This window comes from Anas acuta, chromosome 3 (genome assembly GCF_963932015.1).
Source record: "Anas acuta chromosome 3, bAnaAcu1.1, whole genome shotgun sequence".
In the NCBI taxonomy this organism is placed as follows: Eukaryota; Metazoa; Chordata; class Aves; order Anseriformes; family Anatidae; genus Anas; species Anas acuta.
In genome coordinates this window covers 481,937-507,661 of record NC_088981.1, presented here as the reverse complement: position 1 = coordinate 507,661, position 25,725 = coordinate 481,937, and the positions used below count along the sequence as shown (strand labels likewise).

The following is a 25,725-nucleotide window of genomic DNA, read 5'->3' as shown; positions in this document are numbered from 1 at the left end:
GAGGGGGCAGCTGGACTGCTCGGGGTTAGGCTGGGCAGTGGTCAGCAGGCAGTGAGCAATTGCATTGTGCATCACTTGTTTGTACACATTATTAGTATTATTATTATTATTATTTATTATTTTATTTTCCTGTCTTATTAAACTGTCTTTATCTCAACTCATGGGCTTCACTTTTCATTTCTCTCCCTCATCCCAGAGAGGGAGGGGGGAGGGCTGTGTGGTGTTTAGCTGCCAGCCGGGTTAAGCCATGACAATTTTTTAAACCAGATCAGTTTTTATGTAAATTTTCATTAGATTTAATGTTGTATTTAGCTCTATAAATATTTAATTATTGGGGTCTGTGTATTGAGTTAGTTGAGCAGCGTCCTCGTTTCGGCTAGGATAGAGTTAATTTTCCTCCTAGTAGCTGGTATGGTGCTGTGTCTGGGATTTAGGATGAGAGTAATGTCGATATCACACTCAAATTTTATTTGTTGCAAGCAGCACTTACATTAAGCCAAGGAAAGAAAGACTACAATAAGTTGATACAGAAAGACTATGATAAATTGTATGATCATATAGCTAAGCAGGAAAGCTGTGCTCTGATTCTGAGGACACTCATGTGGAACAGTCTTTTGTATTCTGCTGTGTGTAATCCTAGGATGCATTTAATTTCACTGAGGGGATTTGTAGTAAACCTGCTGCCTTATTCCTTGTATTAATTAAGAACATAAACTAAGTAATAATTACCAAGAATTCCAGCAGCACTAACTTCTTTTTCTGAGAAATGATGGTGGAACAGCTATATGAAACAAGATTGCCGATTGTTGCTAGGAATCCACTCACTGAGTTGCTTTTGAGGCTGGTGTGAAATATTTTCTTAAAGGGATTGTCAGTAGATCAGTTTGTATTTGGTAAGCTTGTAAGCATTTGAATCTTTTGCTTGTGTCGCTTCTCTCTGGGTTTAAGGATCAGACTGTGCTGTTAGAAATGGGCTTCCAGGGTAAGGTAAGTCTGATAAGTCAGTCTGTGAGCATTTGTTTGTGCAGTAGCAGTAATACAGGTTTCCTCTTAGGCTAAGGCTCTGAAAGGACAACTAATATAAATATTAGCCTACTGAGAAATTAATCGCATTAAGCTGCAGGATTTCACGTTTGCTTGAGAAAATTGTGTTGAACATCTTGCAAATCCATAAAAGTGTAATCACTGCTAGTGAGAGTGGTGGCAGTTAAGGTGTGGATTTGGTGTGTGTGTTTTTTTTTTTTTTTTTTTGAGCAGTTTGGTTTCTCTTGTGTCAGCGCCATGCCATATCAGTGGCGTGAGGCTATGCTGGTAACATGTCCCTGACTCAGTTTGTCAAGGCATGCAAGAGGGCCTCCTGAGGCTGACTTAAGCACATTGCTCCAGTGTTCTTCGCACAGCCCACCAGTTTTGTGTTCCTTAGCCCCCACTGTTTTGCTGTCAGACTATGTGGCCATCACCTCTGTGAAACTCTGTTACTGCATCCTAGTTCATAGAATCATAGAATATTCTGAGTTGGAAGGGACCCATAAGGATCATCAAGTCCAACTCCTGGCACCACGCAGGTCTAACCCAAATTTTAGACCACGTGACTAAGTGCACAGTCCAATCACTTCTTAAATTCAGACAGGCGTAGTGCAGTGACTACTTCCCTGGGGAGCCTGTTCCAGTGTGTGACCACCCTTTTGGTGAAGAACCTCTTCCTGATGTCTAGCCTAAACCTCCACTGCCTCAGCTTAACACAGTTCCTGCAGGTTCTATCACTGGTAATTAAGGAGAATAGGTCATCTGTCTCTCCAGTCCCCCTTGCGAGGAAGTTGTAGACTGCGATAAGGTCCCCCCTCAGCCGCCTCTTTTCCAGGCTGAACAGACCAAGTGACCTCAGCTGCTCCTCATATGTCTTCCCCTCTAGGCCCTTCACCATCTTCGTCGCCCTCCTCTGGACACTCTCCAATGGTTTAATGTCCTTCTTGTACTGTGGCGCAGAGTAGAGCGGGACAATCCCTTTCCTTGACCGACTAGCGATGCTGTGCTCGATGCACCCCAGGATACAGTTGGCCCTCCTGGCTGCCAGGGCACGCTGCTGGCTCATATTCAGCTTGCTGTCAACCACAACCCCCAGATCCCTCTCTGTGGGGCTGCTCTCCAGCATCTTGTCGCCCAGTCTGTACGTATAGCCAGGGTTGCCCTGTCCCAGGTGCATGACCTGGCACTTGCTCTTGTTAAAATTCATGTGGTTGGTGATCACCCAGCTCTTCAATCCGTCCAGATTTCTCTGCAAGGCCTTTCCACCCTCATCCAAGTCCACAACTCCTCCAAGTTTGATGTTGTCGGCAAATTTGCTCGAAACACCTAGTCCTACATGCAAATCCTTTAAAAAAAAACATTGAAGAGGACTGGCCCTAAAATGGAGCCTTGAGGGACCCCACTAGTGACCATCTGTCAACCTTATGTGGCCCTTTTTATCACAACCTTTTGAGCCCTGCCTGTTAGCCAATTTCTCACCCATTCTCTGGGTGAGCAGTTGGCCCTCTGAATAGTGAGCAATAGTTCTTTGAATCACATAGCCATGTGAAGATTTTGGTATGTGGCTAACAGGACTAGGAAAGTTGGCTCCTGTTGCTCTGAAATATGTCTAAAGTAGAAGACAATTAGGTTCTTTTACTTAAGGGGATTTGAGGGACTTTTTTTTTTTTAATTATATGATAAAGATGGATCAAAACATAGTAATTACTGAGGCAGTGAATGGGTACTGTGGTTATTTAATTTTTCCCCAAGGAGCTAGTGCTTATTTTAAAAAACATGAAGGCAAAACGTTTCTTCCAATACAGAAGCTAAAGAGCTTCTATTGTCTAGCAGAACAGTGTAGCCATTGTGTTGTAGTGATCGGTAATGTAATTTACCTCCCATCAGCGGGAGGGAATGGATGTAGTGCTATCTGTAAGTAGGCATGGTCTCAGTTCTTTTCTTAACAAGTGCTACCAAGCTGCAGTCACTGCTTCCGAGCCTGCATGATTACTGAGTGGCTTCAGATCAGGAGCTGAAAGGGGTTGAACAGCAAAGTTGTAGCCCTGCCTTGAGGTGTGTCAGTGAATAACACACAGGAAACTGGCGCTGTGGTCATGTGCATTGTAGGATCCGTGGGTAAACAACATTCACCCATGGATCTAAATACTTGGCATACTGTGCAGGTCTCCAAAATGAGATTTATGATACCTCTCATCTGTAATAAGAATGTATAAAGATAAGTGTCTTGGGAAAAAAAAAAAAGCTGTAAAAAAATTCTTACTGAAGAGTGACACGGGAAGAATGCTAAGCAGAGTCAAGTGTTGCCAGCTAAAGCATTTGTTTTGTTCAAGTCATTTATCATTCAATTGGTGTGCATTGGGAGAGGGGACAGTACTGTAAATATTTGGTACTCTGTGGTAAATTAAGTCATTTGGTAATGAAACACAGAGGTTGTGTAGAAGGAATTGGATGGATACGAGGCTCTTATTTCCAATACGTGTCAGTTTAGAACATGGCAAATAAATGCCTCCTGACATGCAGAGTGCTACAGCAAGATACTTAATGCAATACAGTTACCACATACTGTTGAAGCAGTATAGTCTTCCAGAGCATGTTACTGAGAGCTGGAAAGGATGCTATGTCCACTTGTTAGCACTTACGGTGCTTATGACCTAGACTAGGACTATTATTATCATTAGTTCTGATATTCTACCACCTGCAGTTATCCAATCCTAAATGACATTATGGTTCAATCTACCATTGTTGTTCGGGAATCTGAGTATTTACAGTTTGAGCAGGACAAGGAGGAAAGACTGTCAGGAACATGGAATTTTCTGTGTCTCCGCTGCCGTGAGCTGTAGCACAGTTTGTTTGTGGAACAGCGGCTGCTACTGCTTCACATTCTTGGCTGGTGAATCTGAAGTGCTGATCTGGCCTGGTTCTGCTTTTGGTCTAGGCCCCACATGATACTGCAGCCTGTTTTAATTTGGCTTAAAGGACCTCTTTTAGGTGGACTAAGACAAACATGCACAGACTTCCCTCTGCCTTCCTCTTCCCTCAAGTTGCAGAAGAAATGAAAGGTGATAAAGGGCCTTTCAGATATAACAGTGATTCCAAGCCCGTGACTGTTTCCATGCTGAAAAATGCCTGCTTTGGTTGGAAAGACAAAGGTTAGTTAGTGCAATGTGGAAGCATAAGTCCTTTCCTCAACTGTAGCTGCTGTACTGTTCAACCTAGTCACAGCATCCCTTGTGAAAAGCATGCTTAAAATGCATACTTCTTTGTTAACAGGTGTCCTTTGTTAACAGGTGTAACATGTGGTGTCCATTGAACCAACCTGGTAATACTACAGCAATAGGGAAGTGTTCTGGCAGCACAGTTCATTCCGAGTAATGTTACCCTATGGCCTGTGCCTCATCAGAGAGGACAAGGAATGACTTCTCAGGCAGCGAGCATTGTCCTGGTAGGTGTGCTCCTCTGGACTGCCTAGCTGAGAAGAACAGGGCTTGCAGCTGTGGGTGCTGGCTGATGGTAGTGGTGACAGCCTCTGCCTTCTTCAGCAGCTCTCTGTGCCTCCAACAGTCTCCTACACAAGGACAGCTGGCCTGGGCCAGCTGGATTGTGCCAGCGGGCATGGTCTGGTCAACCTTTTGTTGCCCCTCTCCTTGAAGCAGGGCTGACCTGCTTTTTCCTGTCCGTAGGGTAGTGTGACTGAGGAGAGCTCTTGTGTGAGAGTTGGGCAAGGAAGAGACATATGAAGGTGCTGGTGGCTGAGGAGGGAGTTCTTTGATTCCACAGTGTGTGGATGGATTAGGGGTGTTAACCAAATCCTGCATCTGTATCCCAAGGATACAGAGAAGTGTGGTAGGAGTTTTAGGACTAAGTGTAAGTAATTGCATTTTTTCAACCAGATGTTTCTTTTTTAAAAAATATGTAAAACAAAAGGCAGAGTAATGTAGCCTAAAAATCCAATAATTTCTAATACTTGGAAAGTTCATTACTTAAAAGAATGGTTCTTGAATCAAAAGAGGATGGGCCTAATTCTTCTCTTTACATTAATTTTTATATTCACATAGTTCTATCAACTTCAAGGGAGTTGCTCATGAATTTATGTTGTCAGTTATAAGTGTTGAATTGGGCCTAAAAGTTTGGTGTTATCCTTGTAATGTGTTGCCGATTGTAATTTTTATGAGCCTGCAAATATAGAGGCCACGCTTCATTTTTTCAAATCAAGATGAAATTTGTTTTTGCAGGATGGCTAAAAGCGTACTTCTGCCTACTTTGTTTTTTTTTTCTCATATATCATTTGTTGAAAGCTTGCTGAAAGATGTGTATGTATTCTCAAAGAGAAATTACTAACACTGGATGTCTTGTAAGATTGATGATTTACCCATTCATAGTGTTGCTTAGTAGAACTTGGAGAATATTAAACTACAATACAATCCAAGTTGATTTGCAGTTACTTAAACATAGTACTCACAATACAGAATGTCTTGCTCCAGTTGTAATAATATGTGGACTTCATCGCTTTCCTCTTGAAATGCTGAGGAGTGAATTTTAGTGGTTCAGTATGACTTGTAGGCATTCTATTTGATTCTTTTAAATGTTTGTATGTAGGTATTCTACCATCAGTGTGAATATGAGAGAGAAATACAGAGATGACAGTGAAAGTAGCAAAAGGAAATTATCAGGGTCTAACCAATCCTCTGACAGGAATCAAAGGTATTTTGTGATGTGTAATTATTTTATCATATATGATTTGCCAGCAGTGACCCTCTTTGTGTTGCATGTTATATAAAATGCAGCTGAATCTGGTACATGATGTGTGACAGGAGGGTGAGACAAAGGAGCTGCGTTTTCTCCTGTTCTTGGACCAAGGTTTTTGAGATAGCCTTGTAAGTAAAAGTTCTTGGAAGATCTCTTACCTGTGACTTGTCTCTGAGGAGTAAAAGCCCTACTTTGCACATGAGCAGGCATTGTCTTCTTCCTGAGTTCTAAGTCTGCTGAAATCAGCGAATTGTTGGTAAGGTATTTAAACACTAAGGGACAACTCATTAACTGCAGATTATTGTTGCTCTATTCCAACCAGTAGAACCCTGTATGTTGACACTGAGGTAACTGTTAGCTTCCCTCCCCAGGCTTACGTTTATAGGCTTAGAGGCAGAAACAACTTAATTTTTGAGGCGCTTTCCTCAAATGAGAGCAGTTCTTGCTCCTACTCAACCAGCTCGAGAACGTGAATGTCTCTGGCCAAATGCCCAGCACTAAACAGTGCTCTGAACATGGTCGCACAAGTGGCTTGTAATGGAAAAGTTTAAAAAAACAAAACAAAAAAAAAAACCACTTCTGGGACTTTCTGAGTGGTTTTCTTTACGGTTTTTGCATCCAAAGTGATGTCTGTGACTTCTGCTTTTTATTTGCTGAATACATATCCATGTTTTCCAGTAATTAACTCCAGGGTTCTTTGACCCTGACTTTGTTGAAACATACTTCCAGCATGAGAATAACCCGAAGTTTTCCTTTCATGTGTGGCTTGCATTACCTATGTTAACATTTCCTTTCCTAACTTGCGTGCGGATCTGTAGCCTTGTTTTCCTGTTATTCTTTCACTTAAAATTTTCTCTTAATGGATAATGCTTTTTGAGCATATGCTTAAAATACATTTAAGCATATTTAAGATTGAATGTGTGGAAGTCAATGGAAATGCTCACTTGACTGTCTTGATTGTGTTCCTTGCAAAGCTTACTGGTTCAGATGAAGACTCCAAGCTGCGGAGCACATAAGCAGATCTGAAGGGCTGATCTGAATGAGTGGCAAGAGCAGATGGTATTGAGTGCATAGAGAAATCGTGTTTGCTATAGTATAGTGTCCTCTTTCATCTTCCTACTCTGCAGATGCCTGGTCAGGTGCTTAAAGCAAAAGTTCTGGCACAAAGTCACTCGCCTGATGCAGAGCAAAAGATAGGTTTGCCAGCTGTTATTTTCTAGTTCAGTCCGTGCTCCTGGGCCAGTGTGGCAAGGGGATGCCTTTTACACTGGCTTCATGTTAATTCCATAACTAAGCCTTGTAATAACTTCTGTTTAGGAAAAAGGCATGGACTAAAGTTTGAGTACGCTTGCTGACTGATCTGGACCTGCATGTGGAAGAAACTGCTCACCAATTTTTGCAGAGAAGTTCGATTTCTAAACTGAATTTCTCCTGGTTGTATTTTTCTAAAAACATATTTATTCTTGTGAAGATTACATTAAGTATCCCTCCTGCCAGCTGGGGCCTTGGCATGCCTGTATGTGGAACTTCCCAAGGCTGCAATTCCTTATGAAAAGTTAGATGTTGGCAACACAGAGATGTGAGTACTTGGTAAGCTGTCATGGTAAGCTACATGTATTTTAGCTATGGCTGATTAGGGATTTTTTTAAATTGCTTCACAGTGTACAGAATAGTTAATGGAAGATGGAAGACCATAATTTGAATGCTTCACATAGCCTCAAAGGAGGAGGCCAGGGTATGTGTTCTGTGTTTGCTAAGGGCCACACCTGTTTGGTTTGTCTATCTGGAAACCTTTAGGGTACTGCAGGTGATTTAATTTGTCTGTATGTGTGCCACAGTATAAACCCTACTTTGTACACTGCTTTTATAAGGGTCTAGATACAGCTCTTCAAAGTGGTGGTTTTGGAAGCTAATAAGTGTTCAATGAGAATTGAGTTTTGGAAGGTGTGGTTAGAAAATATAAATTTTCAGTCCTGTGACTTTTATTGCTGGTAGTTTGAACTTGACTGACTTAATAGCTGTGGTAAAACTCATATCCTGAAGTGTTTCTCTGTGCTGTTAGAGCAGGGAGTTCCCACTGAAGTCCTTGCAAACTGGTTATAAATACTTGACATGCTAGAGAATTATCTTTGAGCCACAAGTAAACCTTTCCACTAGTTAAATATGTTAAACTTATAAAGTTGTTCAATTAAGTTGTTCACGAATGTGGGTCAAGACTGCCAGACCCTCTCCAATGGCATGGAAAGATTCCATCTGTGCCTCCCCTGCCACATGAGAAATGGGCCATGGCTTTTGTTTAAACTGGGGTAGAATCCAAGAAACTTTATTTTGACAAAAACAATGAATAACCTAGTGAACAGTAGCAAAGTTTGAGTGGTGCCAGCTTATCACAAGGAGCTACATGGAAAGCCTTGGTTCTAACTCATATCAGTGGTCTTTGTTTTGCATAGTAAATGCTTTACAAACTGCATTGCTTGGAATGTTCGGATTATCTGACCAATTCAAAACAAAATCACCGTCAAGACAGCGGTAAAACTTCCTTTGCTTAATTCAAACTTTGTGTAATGGTTCCATAAAAATTATTAATTAATAATTAAGTTGTTTTACTCTGGTAAATGCACAGCTCATCCATTTTGGCAGGGATTCCCTACAAAAATACTTTCATCATTTGTTTTGCAGCACATCCCTTAAAGTACTTTATTGCAATTTTTTTTAGAAGGTATGGACTGCCAAGAAAAATATTAGTTTGTTGAAGTGTGGATTCATTTTTTTCATCATCTGTATGAAATATGTTGTTTCACCCTTTGGTATTTCATGAGTGATGGCACATGTTAGCTATTGCTTATAGTGCATTTCCCTTACGGTTAGCAACAACTCTAGAAGCCAAGAAGTTTGTTTGGTGGGGTCTCTTGCATGTCTTGTTCCTTGCTAAAGTTAGTATGTTAATACATGCATACCCTTTTAGCAGACATACTGGGCATCCTGCTTTGCTGATGGTTATTTTCTGTTTGTCATGCCATGTCTTGTGAACCATGTCATTCACTACTCCACAGTGAGTTGGAGGCATGGTTTGTTTTTAAATATGACAGCCTGAGAGCCACTTTGAAGCGTTTTAAGTTTTCGCTTGATTTCATGACAAGGAATACATAATATTGTGTCTACTTTCACTGATGTTCTGTGTGTTGCTTGTATAATGTGTGTTTTGCTTAAGGCTTAGAGTTATATTACGTGTTTTAAGAATGGAAAGTAGGTAATAGTTGTCTTTCAGTAGTTGGTGGTAATGTTCTAAGAATGACTAGAACATTTTTAGTTCTAGCATTGACCACCTAACAAAGTTCAATGCAAGTTTTTAATCATACCACAGGAGTACAGAATGCAAAACTAAGGAAAAGTCTTGGCTTTGGAATAAACACACTACGCAGTTTAACTGCATTGGGCACAGGCATTAATTGATTTGGATAGAGAATTGAAGAAGGTAGTCTTAAAATATCAACACGCTGTTACTTACAACCTTTTGTGTCACAACTAAAAGCCTGGGGTTTTTATCAGTGTAGTTAAAACTTGTGTTGGCAAGCAACATCTTGGCCATGATAGGAAAATTCCTTGGTTTGTTTTTTTTCCCTTTGTTGAACATTGCAGTTTCCAAATGTGGATGGACATTTCATTCCCCATTGATAAGGGTTCTGTTCTGTTGATAAGGAGGTTTCCTTTCAAGGTAGGGACAGACTGGCTACAAGCATTTCCTTTGTCAAGGCTCTTTGTGCCCTTTGAGACCATCAGAATGGGAAGATACCCTTTATTTCACTAGTAAATTCACTAGCTCAATTGGAGCACTTTGCTGAAATGTGGTGCGTGAATAGTCCAGCGAATTTAAGAAAGGTAGATCAGTGGTACAGTTCATGCTCAGCAAACTTTCCACTCAGCCAGGTGTGTATACTTTATACTGCTGTGTATGTTTATACTTAGCTATGTATGGTCCATCAGTTTTTCTCTGTTCATGGTGTTCTTAATTGAGGCAATTTGTTAAATGAACTCTAATGCAGTGTAGGCCATTAGATTGCATTTAACTCTTAAAGCTGTGGTAAAGATTGTAAGCAAATAAAACAAAACTAAAACACTAAGTCTAGTGACTTAGTGACAAATGAGGTTTAACAAGAGCAAGTGTAGAGTCCTGCACATGGGAAGGAACAACCCGAAGTATCAGTACAGGCTGGGGAATGACCTGCTGGAGAGGAGCTCTGAGGAGAAGGACCTGGGGGTCCTGGTTGGCCATGAGCCAGCAGTGTGCCCTGGTGGCCAAGAGGGCCAATGGGATCCTGGTGTGCATTAAAAGAAGTGTGGCCAGCAGGTCAAGGGAGGTGATCCTCCCCCTCTACTCTGCCCTGGTCAGGCCTCACCTGGAGTACTGTGTCCAGTTCTGGGCTCCCCGGTACAAGAAAGACAGGGATCTCCTGGAAAGAGACCAGCGGAGGGCCACAAAGATGATACGGGGCCTGGAGCATCTTCCTTGTGAGGAAAGACTGAGAGACCTGGGTCTGTTCAGCCTGGAGAAGAGAAGACAGAGGAGATCTCATTAATGTTTACAAATATCTTAAGTGTGGGAGACAGTGGATTTGGCCAACTTCTTTTCGGATAGGACAAGGGGCAATGGCCACAAAACGGATCACATGAAGTTCTGCACCAACATGAGAAAGAACTTCACAGTGAGTGTGACAGAGCACTGGGACAGGGTGCCCAAGGAGGTTGTGGAGTCTCCTTCTCTGGAGACATTCAAGGCCTGCCTGAATGCCTACCTGGGCAACCTGCTTTGGCAGAGGGGTTGGACTCGATGATCTCTTGAGGTCCCGTCCAACCGCTTCAATTCTGTGATTCTGTGACTTTCAGGTTATATAGGTTGTTCCTGGTATCTGTGAAGTGTTGTTTATTCAGAGTGTACGATATCCAAAACAAGATATACCGTGTGAATCTTTGGAAAAGTTCATTATGTATGATATCAGTAAGTAATGCAACTTTTCTCCTCAACTGAGGAAGCAGGACTATATCTCTGTGAATCTGGGGAGGAGGACGGTTTAGTTCTATTACTAGTTAACTGGACTGAATGTATGGCGTTAAGTGCTACCAGATAGAGATACCACTGCAAAATGTGCAAATAACAGACAGATCTCTGCGGCTCCAAATGTATCTGCTGTCCTGCCTTCTAACCTTCCCACTTCTATGCCAGTAGCCCAACAAGCTTACATATGTGAATATATTTTCTGTTTCCCACTGAAACTGCTCAGTATTGAAACTCAGAGTGAGCAAGTGAATCAGTTCCAGCCTTTCTGGAAGATTCTGGCCTAAGCTTTTGGAAGAGTTGGTTTGGGTGCAGTTGGTTGCTAAGGTCCCATTAAGTACTTGCCAGGCTTCCAGCAGCACTGGATGTTCCGCAGTTGCAGCAATACCAATAGTGACTGGAGTGTGCAACAGTTCTTAAAAAACATCTGCAAGTTTACCACTCCAGGCAGGACTGTAACAGCCTAAGTTTAGACATTCCATTAGCTAGCAGTATCTCCCAAATACCATTTACAGTTAATGTAAATCAGACATTTCTGTCTTTATCTGTGGCCTCTAAACTGTTAGATAAGTGTTTAGCAAAACTGGATCTATTAATAAACAGCAATATGATTTGATACTGGAGCTGAAATGTTGACTATTTGGTACTTAATATAATGTAACTTTTAGTAAAGTATCTTAACTATGGCATCCTGTCTTGGAAACTTTCCATGTTTCTGAGTTAAGTGTGGATGATGTAACACCCTTAAATGGACTGGGCCAGGATAGGCAGTCTGAGGAGACTTCTTACAAACTGTTTCCTTGCTTTGAGGTGGTATCATGAGCAGTTTTTCTAGAGGCTGTCACTTAGGAAAGAGATAAAGTAGTCCTCTGGTCAAGTGTTTTCTGTGTTCAGGACAGGATTTGATTGGGTTTTGGGAGAAAACTTTCTGGAAGAACAGCCAGAGAGCATACCATGCATATCTTTCAAATCCTCAGTGTTGTTTAAACTCCTTTTTATTTCTAGGCATAGAATTGTCTACAGCTATCAGTCAGTTAGCTTAATGCCTTTAAGTACTTACATAAAGCTATTCTGGCAGGCAAACACTAATTAAATGGAAGTATTTTGGGGTTAACATGAGGCAGATGTGTAGTAGGCTTTTTTTAAGCAAGTTGTGTGGTTAGCATCCAAATATGAACAGAATATAGCGAAGTTGTGTGAAAATCAGACCAGGGAATGCCAGTGACAATGAAATAAGCATGAGCTGTGTTCCAGAAACCTGAGGCTCCTTTGGCAAGCCAGCAGTACACTCCCACAGTAATGTGCGTTATTGTGTCACATGTAAGGAGAACTGTCAGCTGACAGTATTGGCTGTTTTAAAGTTACTTTTCATCTACAGTTTTCCTGATGTCATGAAGAAAATAATGCACTTATAAGCTTAAGCTGCAGAGCTGTTGCTTAGTTTGAGAGCCAGCTCTGCAATTGACTTTCCAGTGCTAGGAAAAAAAAGGAAACAAGGTAGGAACTAGATCTGTCTCTTTTACCTGATACTTGTTTGTGTGTTTTTTCGTTGGGTTTTTTTTTTTTGGTCATACTTTTTATGGAATACCAGTGAAATAAGAGGTAAGTTATCTCAGTTAAATATATAGCCTTAGAAACATATAAGATATATAGCTGTAGCCTTATTATTCCTCCCCAAATCATCTGTGCCTGTTATTGTGCTTTTTTATCTAGATGCTAATTGAACTTTGCACAGCAAAGGATTTCTCTACAAGAAGTGTATTTTTAGTAGAGCATATGATGCTTTTTTGTTGTTTGTACTGTGAATCCCAGTCTTCCATTGCATCATGTTTCCATTACATTATCTGGTAGTCTGTTGTAGTGCTGCATGACTGCTGGAAGTGCTATTACTACCAATCTTTAACTTGAAGACTGTTAACAGAGAAACAGTATTAATTCACGTGCTTTGATTATTATTATTTTTTTTATTTAATAAAACTTAAAACTGATAGTCAGATATAACATTGTATTTGATAGCAGGAAGAAGCTTCCTGAGATGTTGATACATCATGTGTTGACTCCTACCAGTATTTTCTCTTGAGACCTGTTGAGAAGAGAAAAGGTGTATTATTCATACAGGAATGAAGAGTATGCTTGACTAGGTATTGATGCCAGGGTAAAAGGTATTTCTGCCGGTAGGGTGACACGTTGGTCCCTTTGCTTTTACTAGTCTACTGTGTGATGGCTAACAAAGAGAACTGGTTGTCAGTTGAAAGCTTTTGTCTCAAACATACCAGCTTTAATTAAAGGTGATTTGGTCATTTGCTTTGCTACTTAAACCTGTTTTCTTTGCTTTTCAAACAGTCATTAACCCCAGCAGGGCCTTAGACATTCCTCCTTCAGATCTAGTTGAGCAAAATACTTGCACTGGAATCAGTGCCACTTCAGCATGTTAAGATTTCTTGGGTCTGTGTATGAATGTGGAGGCTAATTCCTAATTGCACATCAAAAAAAACCCACAACACTATTATTTACATGTTGGACCTCTCAAGGCTGCACATGAAAATCTTGAGTTGTTGGAAATGTGCAAAGTTAATGTTTTCAGGGGCAGTCTCCAAGGTCTAGCCTTCGTGGTCATGAAATGGCAAATTAAACTGTTCCAGGTTTGGGCATGATCCTGTGGTGTCAGTGTAATTTGTGTGTGTGTGAAATGTTTGAGTGCAAGGACAGGTATGATTCTTTGGGAGTTCACATGTTTGAAGAGACTGGAGAGATGCTTTTTTGTGGCAAGTCGCTAAGAAGCATGGCAGCTATTTGAAGCTGCTCGTAGGCTGTGTTTCTGATTAAGAAGCCGATTAAGAAGCAAAGGTGCACTGAATGAAGGGTTCTGACAGAAGGCTATTGCTGCTTAACTCCACATTGCTGGTAGAGTGGGATTGTCTGGTGCTGTATGAAGCTGCAATGGTAGGAAGCTTAGGCTAATGTCACAAGTAAGACGGGCACAGCACGGGAGAAATGAAATCAAAGAGTGGAAAGTGATTTGCCCACAAGTGCAGTAATGGGTTATGGTTTGGATCTCTTTCTACTATATGCTGCTGAATAATAGATTCGCCAGACAGGAAGGAGCACTGCAGTTGCATTCTGAAGAATATAACTTTTGTCTGAAGAGGAAAAGGAGAAAAACAAATGGTTCTATCCCTCTGAGCTAAGGATAAATGCTGAAACTATGAGCTGAATGAAGTCAAGCTGGCAGCTGACAGCAGCTGCTTCTGTTATGCTTTGGGCTGCAAAGGGAAACAGGAGAGTTTTGCTCCTCCTTTTGAACCCTATGGGGGCGTTATGGAGCCCAGCTGAATGCAGCCATGCCTCTGGGCTGATGAAAGAGAAGATGGAAGAGTGCACTGAGGCTGATAACCACTTCCTTGCTGGGCTTTGTAAAGATTCACCTTCTCCAGTAAGGGCTGCGTAGAACCTTGCATGCAGGAGGTGGAAGCAGTGATCCTGCAAGTGAGGTCATGGTCCGTGAACTGTGAAAGAATTAACTAAAAAGAAAGATACCTAGTTCCTTCTTGTTCATTTTAAGAGCAGTTAATAGGCTTTATTGATTATGTGTTTTTTCACTGTACAGAATTGGTGCAAAGAAACTGTACAAGAGTAACTGGTATCAGATGTAGAAGCAATAACAATGCCATGCTAGGTCTTGAAACTGTGGTATATAACTGCAAGAACTGTTTTTAGTCATTGGCACCTTTGTTACCATCTGCAGAAAGAATTTTGTTTCTGTTAGCTGTGTTATTCAAACTATTTTTCTCTTTTGTAAAAGGAGAAAGTAAACATTCCTGTATGGTTAGTCCCAGCTCTCTATGTACAGCAATTGCCAGTGTTTGTTGCTAGCAGTCATGGAAATCTTCTGGTACCAGTGTGTCAGCAGGAATTAAAGCTAGAAAATATCTTCTCATATGACTGGTACATTGTTTTCTGGGTTTCATCACATTTAATCCAGGTTAGCATTTGTTAGTTTCACTCATTTGTATTTCTTTACCTAACTCCTACACTAGAGGTTTATGTTATGTAAACAAAACTTGTGGAGTCACCAGTGTGTTTTAGTTCAGAATGGTCTCCTGTTGTTGGTACTTTAACCCAGTTTCACTATTTCACTGAATCAGGCTTATTTTCTTCTAAAGCACTTATTTCGAAACTCTGTCCCTGGAGAGAGAAGAGAAAACCAATTGTTTACTCAAGCAAATGAAGAGTGGAGAATTAAACACCCACACTTCCTTCTTTAGAAGTTCCTCTAGCAGTAGATTTTATGAACTTGTGAATCCAGCAGGGAAACAGAAGCTTTTAGTAATCAAATAGGTCTTGATGTGGGTGCTGGTGATGCCGGGGAAACAAACTCTAAGGGTGATAATCTTCCCTATACCCCTGGGGGGTCAAAACTAGGCAGGACAGAGAAAGGAAAACTGCTGATCCCAAAATCTGAAGAGGGGGATGTACCTTTATTCCTCCCTTGTCCAGATGAAGGCAGTCTGCCTTTGTCTCTGCTGTAAGAGACAGATGGTGGCTGTTGCATCAATTCCTTACTCTTTGTGGAGTATGTCCTAGTCATTTGAGAAACTTGAGGAAAGAAGCAGCTAGGTGAGTTGTTGGGGCTATGATCTTGGACCACCACCTCAATATAAGCATGTTGGAAGGGGAAGGAATATAAGCATAAGGAAGGGGAGGAGTGGAAAGGCAGCTCAGACTTCTGAAAAAAAATGCAAGGTCTTGGAGATGTCATACAAAATGAAATATGTCTGTCTTTCCAGGGTCCTTGTGCAAATGTTAGGAGAAAAGGAGTAGAAAAGGAGAAGAGTCTTAGCTGGAGGCGGGAAATAGCAAAAACTGCAAAAAGTGAAGAGAACTGCAAGTCTACAGTGGCAGAAGAAGGTGCATGAAGATGAAGGGGTTGCCCAGGGTAGTTATCAGAGAGGAAATGTGTAGGGAGAGGTCACAGGGAACAATTGTCTTCTGAAGGAGGGGCAACAGGAGCAACCTGAGGACAGGAAGGGTGGCCTGTGTTTACATGACTTGGAAGTTGTCCAGACTGAAACCCAAGCCAGGGAGGCTAACCTTGTCAGTCACACATTGTATACTACTAAGAAAGGAAGAGGAATTGAATTGGTTTGGGACAGATACTTCAACAGCCTTAAGCTTTGAATTTCCTGGGTTTCATTGGCATGTGTCATAACCTTTTTGTTTTTGCTCTATTTTATTTTTGTTTTTGCTGTCAAGAAATTGAATAGAAGAGGAAACAGTAAGCAGTATTTGTCAGAATAGTATGTCATCTTTGGTTTCTCTCACGTTTTGTTGGTAAAAATATAATTAGAAACTAAATTGTAGATTCTGACTATTTGAAGGTCTGAAATTACCTTGTCTGTCAAAAACAAAACATCTCCCAGATGATTCCCCCATTCCCCAAGTAAGAAGTACAAGAGTGTGAGTTGTTTGAGAAATCGTGTTGAAAACATTTTAGAACACAGGTGTTGGTTGAAGTTGTGGGTGACTTTCCTCATAAAACAATAATTCTCTCTATGTAGTCATAGCCTTGGCCTTTAAGGGAAATCATGAGTGTCTTAGAAATGATGCTGAGGCTTAAATTTACTTGCTTATTTCCATACTCTGTACCAGTAGAGGTGCTAGCTTGGTTGCATATTATGAATTCCTTTCTCCTTCTGCTACTAGTTTCTGGAGTATAGAATATTTACTGTTTGTCTTTCTCCTTAAATAAGCACTTTATGACTTGTTAAATCTCCTCCCCTGCAAACATATGTATCTCCTACAGATAGAATCTAATTCGCTCTTCAGATACCCAGTAACCTGCTCTTTCAGAGGAGGTTCATATGTACTTCAGGGAAGACATTCAGACATAAACCACTTTTTTTTACTTTAAGTTTTACTTCTAATTAGTTTGTAAAATCTTACTTTGATTTTAGTACTGAAAAAGGGATTATATAACTGAAAGCCTGTATAATTTTTCCAAATATACCAGTTAGCATAAAAGAATCGTAGAACGTTTTGTGTTGGAAAGGACTGTAAGGATCATCAGTTCCAACCGTGCTGCCATCTGCAGGCTTGGTTCTACAGAACTGTCAATGTGCCCTGCTTCTGCCCCTGTCCTGACCTGTTGGTTCCTCAAGCAGACAAGGAACAAGAACTGTTCAGACTTGCTTTGTTTTTTCTGGGCTCTTGTGTGCATGTTCTGTGTGGGTTTTTTCTCCTAACTTTATGAAACAAGTCTAGGCATTTAATCTCCTGTGATGTGTATATGGCATAGCTGAGAGTGCTGTGCTTTGGGGATTACGCTGTTGTTGGCACTCACAGATACGGCTCAGTCTGTGTTTTATGCTCTGTACAGTCAGTGATTCAGGAACAATTTCACACATTCTCAGCTTGGCAGCAACTTTCCCTCTCCATAATACAGGATAGGAGCACTGTTTTGTAATATTGTGGAAGGTGAGGAGTCTCTGTGCCCCTTGCTAAAGCCAGGACAACCAACAATACAAGCTTTCTGCACCAAGTAGCTTATCCATTTGGTGCTAATGGATCCTAGCTAGGTTAGGCCACTGAAGACTGGTATAGGAGTATCACAGAATCACAGAATTTCTAGGTTGGAAGAGACCTCAAGATCATCGAGTCCAACCTCTGACCTAACGCTAACAGTCCCCACTAAACCATATCCCTAAGCTTTACATCTAAACGTCTTTTAAAGACTTCCAGGGATGGTGACTCCACCACCTCCCTGGGCAGCCTGTTCCAGTGTCTAACAACCCTTTCAGTAAAGAAGTTCTTCCCAACATCCAGCCTAAAACTCCTCTGGTGCAACTTAAGCCCATTCCCCCTTGTCCTGTCACCAGGCACGTGGGAGAATAGACCAACCCCACCTCGCTACAGCCTCCTTTAAGGTACCTGTAAAGAGCAATAAGGTCGCCCCTGAGCCTCCTCTTCTCCAGGCTGAACAAGCCCAGCTCCCTCAGCCGCTCCTCGTAGGACTTGTTCTCCAGGCCCCTCACCAGCTTCGTCGCCCTTCTCTGGACTCTCTCGAGCACCTCCATGTCCTTTTTGTAGCGAGGGGCCCAAAACTGAACACAGTACTCGAGGTGCGGCCTCACCAGAGCCGAGTACAGGGGGACAATTACCTCCCTAGCCCTGCTGGTCACACTGTTTCTGATACAAGCCAGGATGCTGTTGGCCTTCTTGGCCACCTGAGCACACTGCTGGCTCATATTCAGCCGACTATCAACCATCACTCCCAGGTCCTTCTCTGCCAGGCAGCTCTCCAACCACTCCTCTCCCAGCCTGTAGCTCTGCTTGGGATTATTGCGCCCCAGGTACAGGACCCGGCACTTGGCCTTGTTGAACTTCATGCAGTTGGCCTCAGCCCATCGGTGCAGCCTCTCCAGATCCTCCTGCAGAGCCTTCCTACCCTCGAGCAGATCGACACATGTGCATAGCTTGGTGTCATCTGCAAACTTACTGAGGGTGCGCTCAGTGCCCTCGTCCAGATCATTGATGAAGATATTAAAGAGGACCGGCCCCAGCACCGAGCCCTGGGGGATGCCACTAGTGACTGGCCTCCAACTGGACTTGACTCCATTTACCACGACTCTTTGGGCCTGGCTATCCAGCCAGTTTCTAACCCAATGAAGCGTGCGCCAGTCCAAGTCAAGAGCAGCCAGTTTCTTGAGGAGAATGCTGTGGGAGACGGTGTCAAAAGCCTTGCTGAAGTCAAGGTAGACCACATCCACAGCCTTTCCCTCATCCACCCAGCGCGTCACTTTGTCATAGAAGGAGTTCAGGTTCGTCAAGCAGGATCTGCCTTTCATAAACCCATGCTGACTGGGCCTGATCGCCTGCTTGCCCTGCAAGTGCTGCGTGATGACTCTCAAGAGGATCTGCTCCATGAGCTTCCCTGGTACTGAGGTCAAACTGACAGGCCTGTAGTTCCCTGGGTCTGCCCTCTGGCCCTTCTTGTAGATGGGCACCATGTCTGCTAGCCGCCAGTCAGCTGGGACCTCCCCCAGTAGCCAGGACTGCTGATAAATGATGGATAGGGGCTTGGCCAGCTCCTCTGCCAGTTCTCTCAGTACCCTTGGGTGGATCCCATCCGGCCCCATCGACTTGTGCACATCCAAGTGCCGTACCAGGTCACCCACCAGTTCTTCGTGGATAGTGAGGGCCACATCCTGCTCCCCATCCCCTTCTACCAGCTCAGGGTACTGGGTATCCAGAGAACAACCGGTATTGCCGCTAAAGACTGAGGCAAAGAAGGCATTAAGCACCTCCGCCTTTTCCTCATCTCTTGTAACTAAGTTTCCCCCCGCATCCAGTAAAGGACGGAGATTCTCCTTAGTCCTCCTTTCTGTGCTGATCTATTTATAAAAACGTTTTTTGTTATCTTTAACGGCAGTAGCCAGATTGAGCTCCAGATGAGCTTTGGCCTTCCTAATTTTGTCCCTGCACAGCCTCGCAACATCCTTCTAGTCCTGCCTAGTGGCCTGCCCACTTTTCCAAAGATTATAAACCCTCTTTTTTCTCCTAAGATCAAGCCACAATTCTCTGTTGAGCCAGGCTGGTCTTCTTCCCCGCTAGCTCATCTTTGGGCACGTGGGGACAGAGCGCTCCTGTGCCATTAAGATTTCCCTCTTGAAGAGTGCCCAGACTTCCTGGACCCCTCTGCCCTTCAGAACCGCCTCCCAAGGGACTCCACCAACCAGTGTCCTGAGCAGCTCAAAGTCAGCCCTCCGAAAGTCCAATACAGCAGTTTTACTGGTCCCCTTCCTGGCTTTGCCAAGAATAGTGAACTCTACCATTTCATGGTCACTCTGCCCAAGACAGCTCCCAACAATCACATCCTCCACCAGTCCTTCTTTGTTTGTGAAGAGAAGGTCTAGCGGGGCACCACCCCTGGTAGGTTCACTAACCAGCTGCGTCAGGAAGCTATCTTCTATGCTCCCCAGAAACCTCCTAGACTGCTTTCTCTGGGCTGTGTTGTGCTTCCAGGATATGTCAGGGAAGTTGAAGTCCCCCATGAGTACAAGCGCTGAAGATTTTGCAACCTCTGTCAGCTGCCTGTAGAACTCCTCATCCGTCTCCTCATCCTGGTTCGGCGGTCTATAGCAGACAATGACCAGGACACTAGCCTTGTTGTCCCTGCCGATCCTAACCCAAAGGGACTCGACCTTGTCATTCCTAGCCTTGAGTTCTACAACCTCAAAAGATTCTCTAATATAGAGAGCCACAGCACCACCCGTTCTGTGCTTGCTGCCTGTCCCTTCTGAAGAGCTTATAGCCAGGCATTGCAGCACTCCAGTCATGAGACTGGTCCCACCACGTCTCTGTGATGGCAACCAAGTTGTAGCCTGCCTGCTGCACGATGGCTTCCAGCTCCTCCTGTTTGTTACCCATGCTGCGTGCATTGGTGTAGATGCACTTCAGTTGGGCCATTACGTTATCCTCCGGCCTTGCCATTGTTCCCCCTGGCACAGCCCCAACAATCCTTGCTTCAGCCCCATCCCCCTTCTTAACTAGTTTAAAACCCTCTCAACGAGCCCTGCCAGCTCCTGGCCCAGGATCCTTTTCCCCCTAAAAGATAGGGACCCGTCTGCGGCCATCAGGCCAGGTGCTGAGTAAAGTGCCCCATGGTCGAAAAACCCAAGATTTCTGCGTTGGCACCAGCCCCGGAGCCACGTGTTTAACAGGTGGGCTTTCCGTGTCCTCTCTGTACCCCTCCCTGCCACCGTAGGGATGGATGAAAACACCACCTGCACTCCCGCTCCATCCACTAACCGTCCCAGCCCTCTAAAGTCTCGTTTGATAGCCTTCAGGCTTCTCTCTTCAGTGTTGTCACTGCCCGCCTGGACTATCAAAAGAGGATAATAATCAGAGGGGCGTACCAGGTTGGGAAGCTTCCTGGCAATGTCCCTGACCCTGGCCCCAGGGAGGCAGCAGACTTCCCTACGGGTAGGGTCAGGCCGACAAATAGGGCCCTCTGTTCCCCTAAGAATAGAGTCTCCCACAACAATAACCCTTCTGTCTTTCTTGATGGAGGCAGTCCTGAGGCGTGGAGTCGACCTCCTCGCCCTAGGCATCCTCCTGGGAACACTTGCTACCTCTTCCTCAGCTACTGGTCTGTCGAGCTCCAGGGCCTCAAACCTGTTGCGTAAGGGCACCTGGGAAGGCGGGGCCAGAAGGGGAGGGCATCGTCTGCGAGGTCGAGCAGGGACCAGTTTCCATTCCTCCTCAACTCCCAGATCCCCTCCCTCTGCCCGATGGCTACAGGGCAGGGGGTCCACCCCCATCTGGGGTGTCTCACCCCTGTACCTCTCCTTCGTGCCCTGCAGGGAGTTACTCCACCAGTCTATCTCCCGCTCACACTCCCTGATATCCCTCAAACTCTCCACCTCCTCCTTGAGCTCTGCCACCACGCGGACTAGGTCATCCACCTGCTCGCACCTCGCGCACGCAGTGTCTCTGCCTCCCGCCGATGGCAGCAACAGGCTCAGACACTCCCCGCACCCGGTGACCTGAACTGCTGCATTTTTTAACGGGTAGTCGGTCTGGGTGTGTACCGACTTCCTGGAGAGCGCACCGTGCCTGGTGGAGACCATTATCACCTAGCTGACGGCTGTCGTTAAGGAGGTGTTTGTATGGGTGGGGGAAACGCTCTGCCCTTCCTGCTCGCCCTGCCTGCGCGAACTGCCGCGCCACGCCCTGTTTGCCCGTCCTGGTCGCCGCGCTCCCTGGGGGCAGTTTTTGAACGGCTGGGGAGGGGGCGCTGCTGGCTCTGCCTACGCCTCGTCAGCCTCCCTCACGAGGGCTGCCAGCTCCTGGCGGCTCCCTCAAGTAGGCTCGATGCTGGAGAAAATAGACCTGCCTGGCCCGATCCCCCGCTCTGCTGTGGAACGCGTCTGCCCCGGAGCCGATCGCCTCGGCAAATGGCCATGTGCCATTGAAGACCGGTATAGGTGTAAATGTTTTGCTGTCTCGTATTCTTACGTGGGATGTCTTTGGGGTACGAGTTTGGTTTAAATAAGTAGAAGGCTTTCTTGCAGTCTTTTTTGTGTGCTAAGCAAAATAAAGACAAGTGCTATAGTTCCTTTTTTTTTTTTCAGTGAAAACATACTCATTTTTTGATAAATACATCTTCTATTTAGTTCTTAACTAGGCCTCTCCTGACAGGAGAGGTGCTCCCAGCCCTTGCTCACCTTGATGGCCCTGCGATGGACTCTTTCCAGTTCTTGTGCGTGTCTCTTGACCTTGGGGGTGCACAACTGGATACAGTACTCAGCTGTGGCCTCACCAACACTGATTAGAATGGAAAAGATGAATGGTTTAAAAAAAATAATAAAAAAAAGTTTGTGATGTTCTTCATGTAGGCTGTTTGGTATCATTAACCTTTTGGTCAGAAAGCAATAGTGAAGATACAGCTGGTGACGTGCAATGTTCTTGGACGCAAAGCACATCTACAATGGAATGGCTTGAGTCTGCTCAGCTTAGTTGGTTGTTATTGACCTGGTTCAATTCAGTATGTAGGACGTTGCATTCTTCAACAGGCAGGATGAAAATTGATCCTCCAAGATCCAAGGATTTCTGCACGTTTACACTAGCTGACCCAGAATGTTTCATCTGCTTGTTTTCAGAGGGGAAAATAAAGTTCAGTCTTTTTTTTTTTTTTTCTCATTTATTTAAAGTTATGTAGATGTTCATATATTATTCACGTTCTTGTACGTGTTTTCTAGGGGTGGGTAACTAAATAGTTTTCTCAATAATGCTGTCCCTGCAGGCAGTGGACCACCAAATTTTACTTGCCTTTTGTTGTGTAGCTCCAAAAGTACATCAATTTGTTTGCTCAGATTTTGTCTTCTGCATCTGGAGATTTTTCTTACCTAGCATGGATTTGTATACCCTTAGATACGTTTCATTTGCTGATAAAAACAAAGCTAAAAATCGTATTTATTGATCATTTAAGCTGATATGGTACTCTTTGATTTTACACTTCATAGCACAAGTATAATAATTCCTGTGTGATGAGAAATCGGTTCTGGAGGGAAGAGGCATAATTTAAAAAAAAAAAAAAAAAAAAAAGGTTTTCTCTGATAATTTATTCTTGGTATTGATGGCATACTGTTTAGATTTGTCTCGTTTTAGATATGCATAATACAAGAAAGATCAAATGCTTCCCTCACTATTGGACTGACCTCTAAAAGTGGCTTGAAGACTGGTTGTCAGCATGATTTACTGACCAAGCTGCTCTGGGGCATTGGTGCTGTGAGTGTCAGAGTGCTATCCAACCAGGCAGGGGATAGTGGCAACCTTCTACACGGCTGCAAGCAAAGAATTATGTCACTCTGGCACCGGTGCAACTGTTTGTATCATTGAAGTAACTTTAACCTGCTGTCTAATATGAAATCATGTAGGTGAGGAGAGTGAAGGCACCAGTACTTAGCACAGGCTTACACAGCTATAGTTTTCTGTGAGTGGTTGTCTTGGGGTGTGTTGTTGTGCAGCTCCTTGATGCTGTGAACACAGCTTTTGATATACAGCTTGAGTCTATGTGGTCCGTGAAATTCTTATTTCATGTAAAACTTAATAACTTGATTAAAGGGGGGCAAAAAGTATGAGATTGTTCTTTACTACTGCTGAGGACTAAATCGAGAAGTGTTGCAAGTGGTTACGTGTCTTAAGAGTTTTTACCAAGAATGTTGAATGTTGACCCTTGCCACTGACTTGACTAAAATAAAGTTTTGGTCTGGTAACTGCCTGAACCTATTGCACTCAGAGGAAGAACAACCTGCGTAATGAAGAGTTGTGGCTGCTGTCACTGGGGACATCTGAAAAATGAGATCTTGAGCACAGTGGATTTCTGATGACCTGATTCCATAGCTAATAGGTAAAATATTAGATTGGTGGAGGCCCACTGGCACAACTAACATGTTTTTCATTTGGATGTGTCACATGGAAGATGAGCTCAAAATCTATATCAGAATAAGAAAAGGCTGTTTGCTTTCTACTAAATCATTGATGTTTTATGCTGTGTTGAAGTTGAGGTGCGCAGCAAATAAGTCTTCAGGCGTTTGTATTCAGCAGTCTTGGGGCGAGCAGTACAAGCTTTTATGTAGATCTTGGAATAGCAGGTATGTTCAGTGACATATGGGCTTTGTCCTGATTCTTCCTGCATGCCAATTAGCGTGCCATATACTGAGCCTCATTCCAGTACTTACAGGCATCAAAGGAAATTTTTCCACGGATTTTTGAGACACTGCAAGTCACTTTTTTAGGCATTAGCTACCTCCTGAATGACAGTTTACTCCTCTTAACTACAGAGATAAGCAAAAAATATTCTTTGCAAAGCATTTCTTAAGTATTAGAAAAACAAAACAACAACAACAAAAAAACCAAACAGTTGCAATTAGAAAATTTTCTTACAGAACAGTATTTGTTAAGCAGGTAGTGATACAACAAACACACCTATAAAGTGCTATTGCATTATAATTGAAAAGCCACATTTTGTATTTTTTCTGTCCAGTACAGACTTTAACATGCAATTGTTTTATTATTATTAAATAGCGAAGCATCTAAAAGGTACAGTGAGTTATGTATTCATTGGGGAGGGAATTCAGCCTTTGCAGTTATTTTCAGGTTGCTTTAATACATTCCAATCCCTGTCTACTTTTTGCTTTTAAAGTCAAATATCTTTTAGTTCTGTCTGCCTTTCATTTTTTTCCTTCTGTGTGCTGTTTTACATAAACAAGTGAAATCCTTTACAACCAATTACATCAGGAGGAGTTTTTCAAACGGGATTTGTTTTGCCCTTTCTGGAAAGAGAATTGTTCTAACTGGAAATCAACTGAAACAGGCTGCTTGGTGTTTCTGAGAACACTTGAGCAAATGAGCCAGAGCCCCGGTGTACTTAATGCTCTGTTGCACTGGAGGATGTTTTAAAGTGGAAGTTGTGCATGTTCTGAAGTGTTGGGAAACTGACTGCCTAGTGTTTACTGGACAGTGGGGTCTGATGATGAGGGCGAGATGTGCTGTCATTGCTGCTCCCGCCAGCCTGAGAGAAGGGACTGTGGGTGGCCTGCAGCGCCTGCTCTGCCTCCACACCCTGGGCCTGGGAGGAGGCCACACAGTGCCACTGCTCATGCGCTTGACCATGCAGAGAAGTCGTGTTTCTGTTGTTGGACTAATGCCGTGGTTCCGCTCAAGTGGGCAGCCGAGCTCCACCACAGCCGCTCTCTCACTCCCCCTCCTCAAAGAGGAATGGGGAGAAAATACATGAAAAGGGCTCAAGGATTGAGATAAGGATGAGAAAAATCACGCAATAATTATTGTAACGGGCAAAACAGACTCAGCATAAGAAGACAGATAGTAACATTTATTGCTAATTACTAACAAGCTAGAAAAGTGAGAAACAAAGGAAAGAAACCAAAAGCACCTTCCCCCCCCATCCACCCTCTTCCACCTCCTCCCCCCGAGCGGCGCAGGGGAACGGGTGAATGGGTATGGTCAGTCTACAGCACTTCTTCTCTGCCGCTCCTTCTCGGTCACTTTCGTCCCCTGTGCTGTGGGGTCCCACCCATGGGATGCAGTCCTTGACGAACTGATCCGGCGTGGGCTTCCCACAGGCAGCAGCTCTTCCAGAACTGCTCCAGATATGGGTCCGTACCACGGGGTCCATCCCTCAGGAGCAAACTGCTCCAACCTGGCTCCCCTACAGGCAGCAGCTCCTGCCAGGTCACCTGCTCCTGCGTGATCTCCGCTCCACGGGCCACAGGTCCGGCCCGGAATCTGCTTCGGCAGGGGTCTTCCACAGGCAGCAGCCTCCATTGGTGCAGGGCCACCTGCTCCACCGTGGTCTCCTCCACGGGCTGCAGCGC

General features: G+C 43.8%; 1 protein-coding gene across 1 annotated transcript in view; it reads left to right on the top strand.

Moving 5' to 3' along the window:
* Nucleotides 1–25,725, top strand: part of RIN2 (Ras and Rab interactor 2) — an 87,706-nt gene that overhangs the window by 493 nt on the left and 61,488 nt on the right. The window lies entirely within an intron of this gene.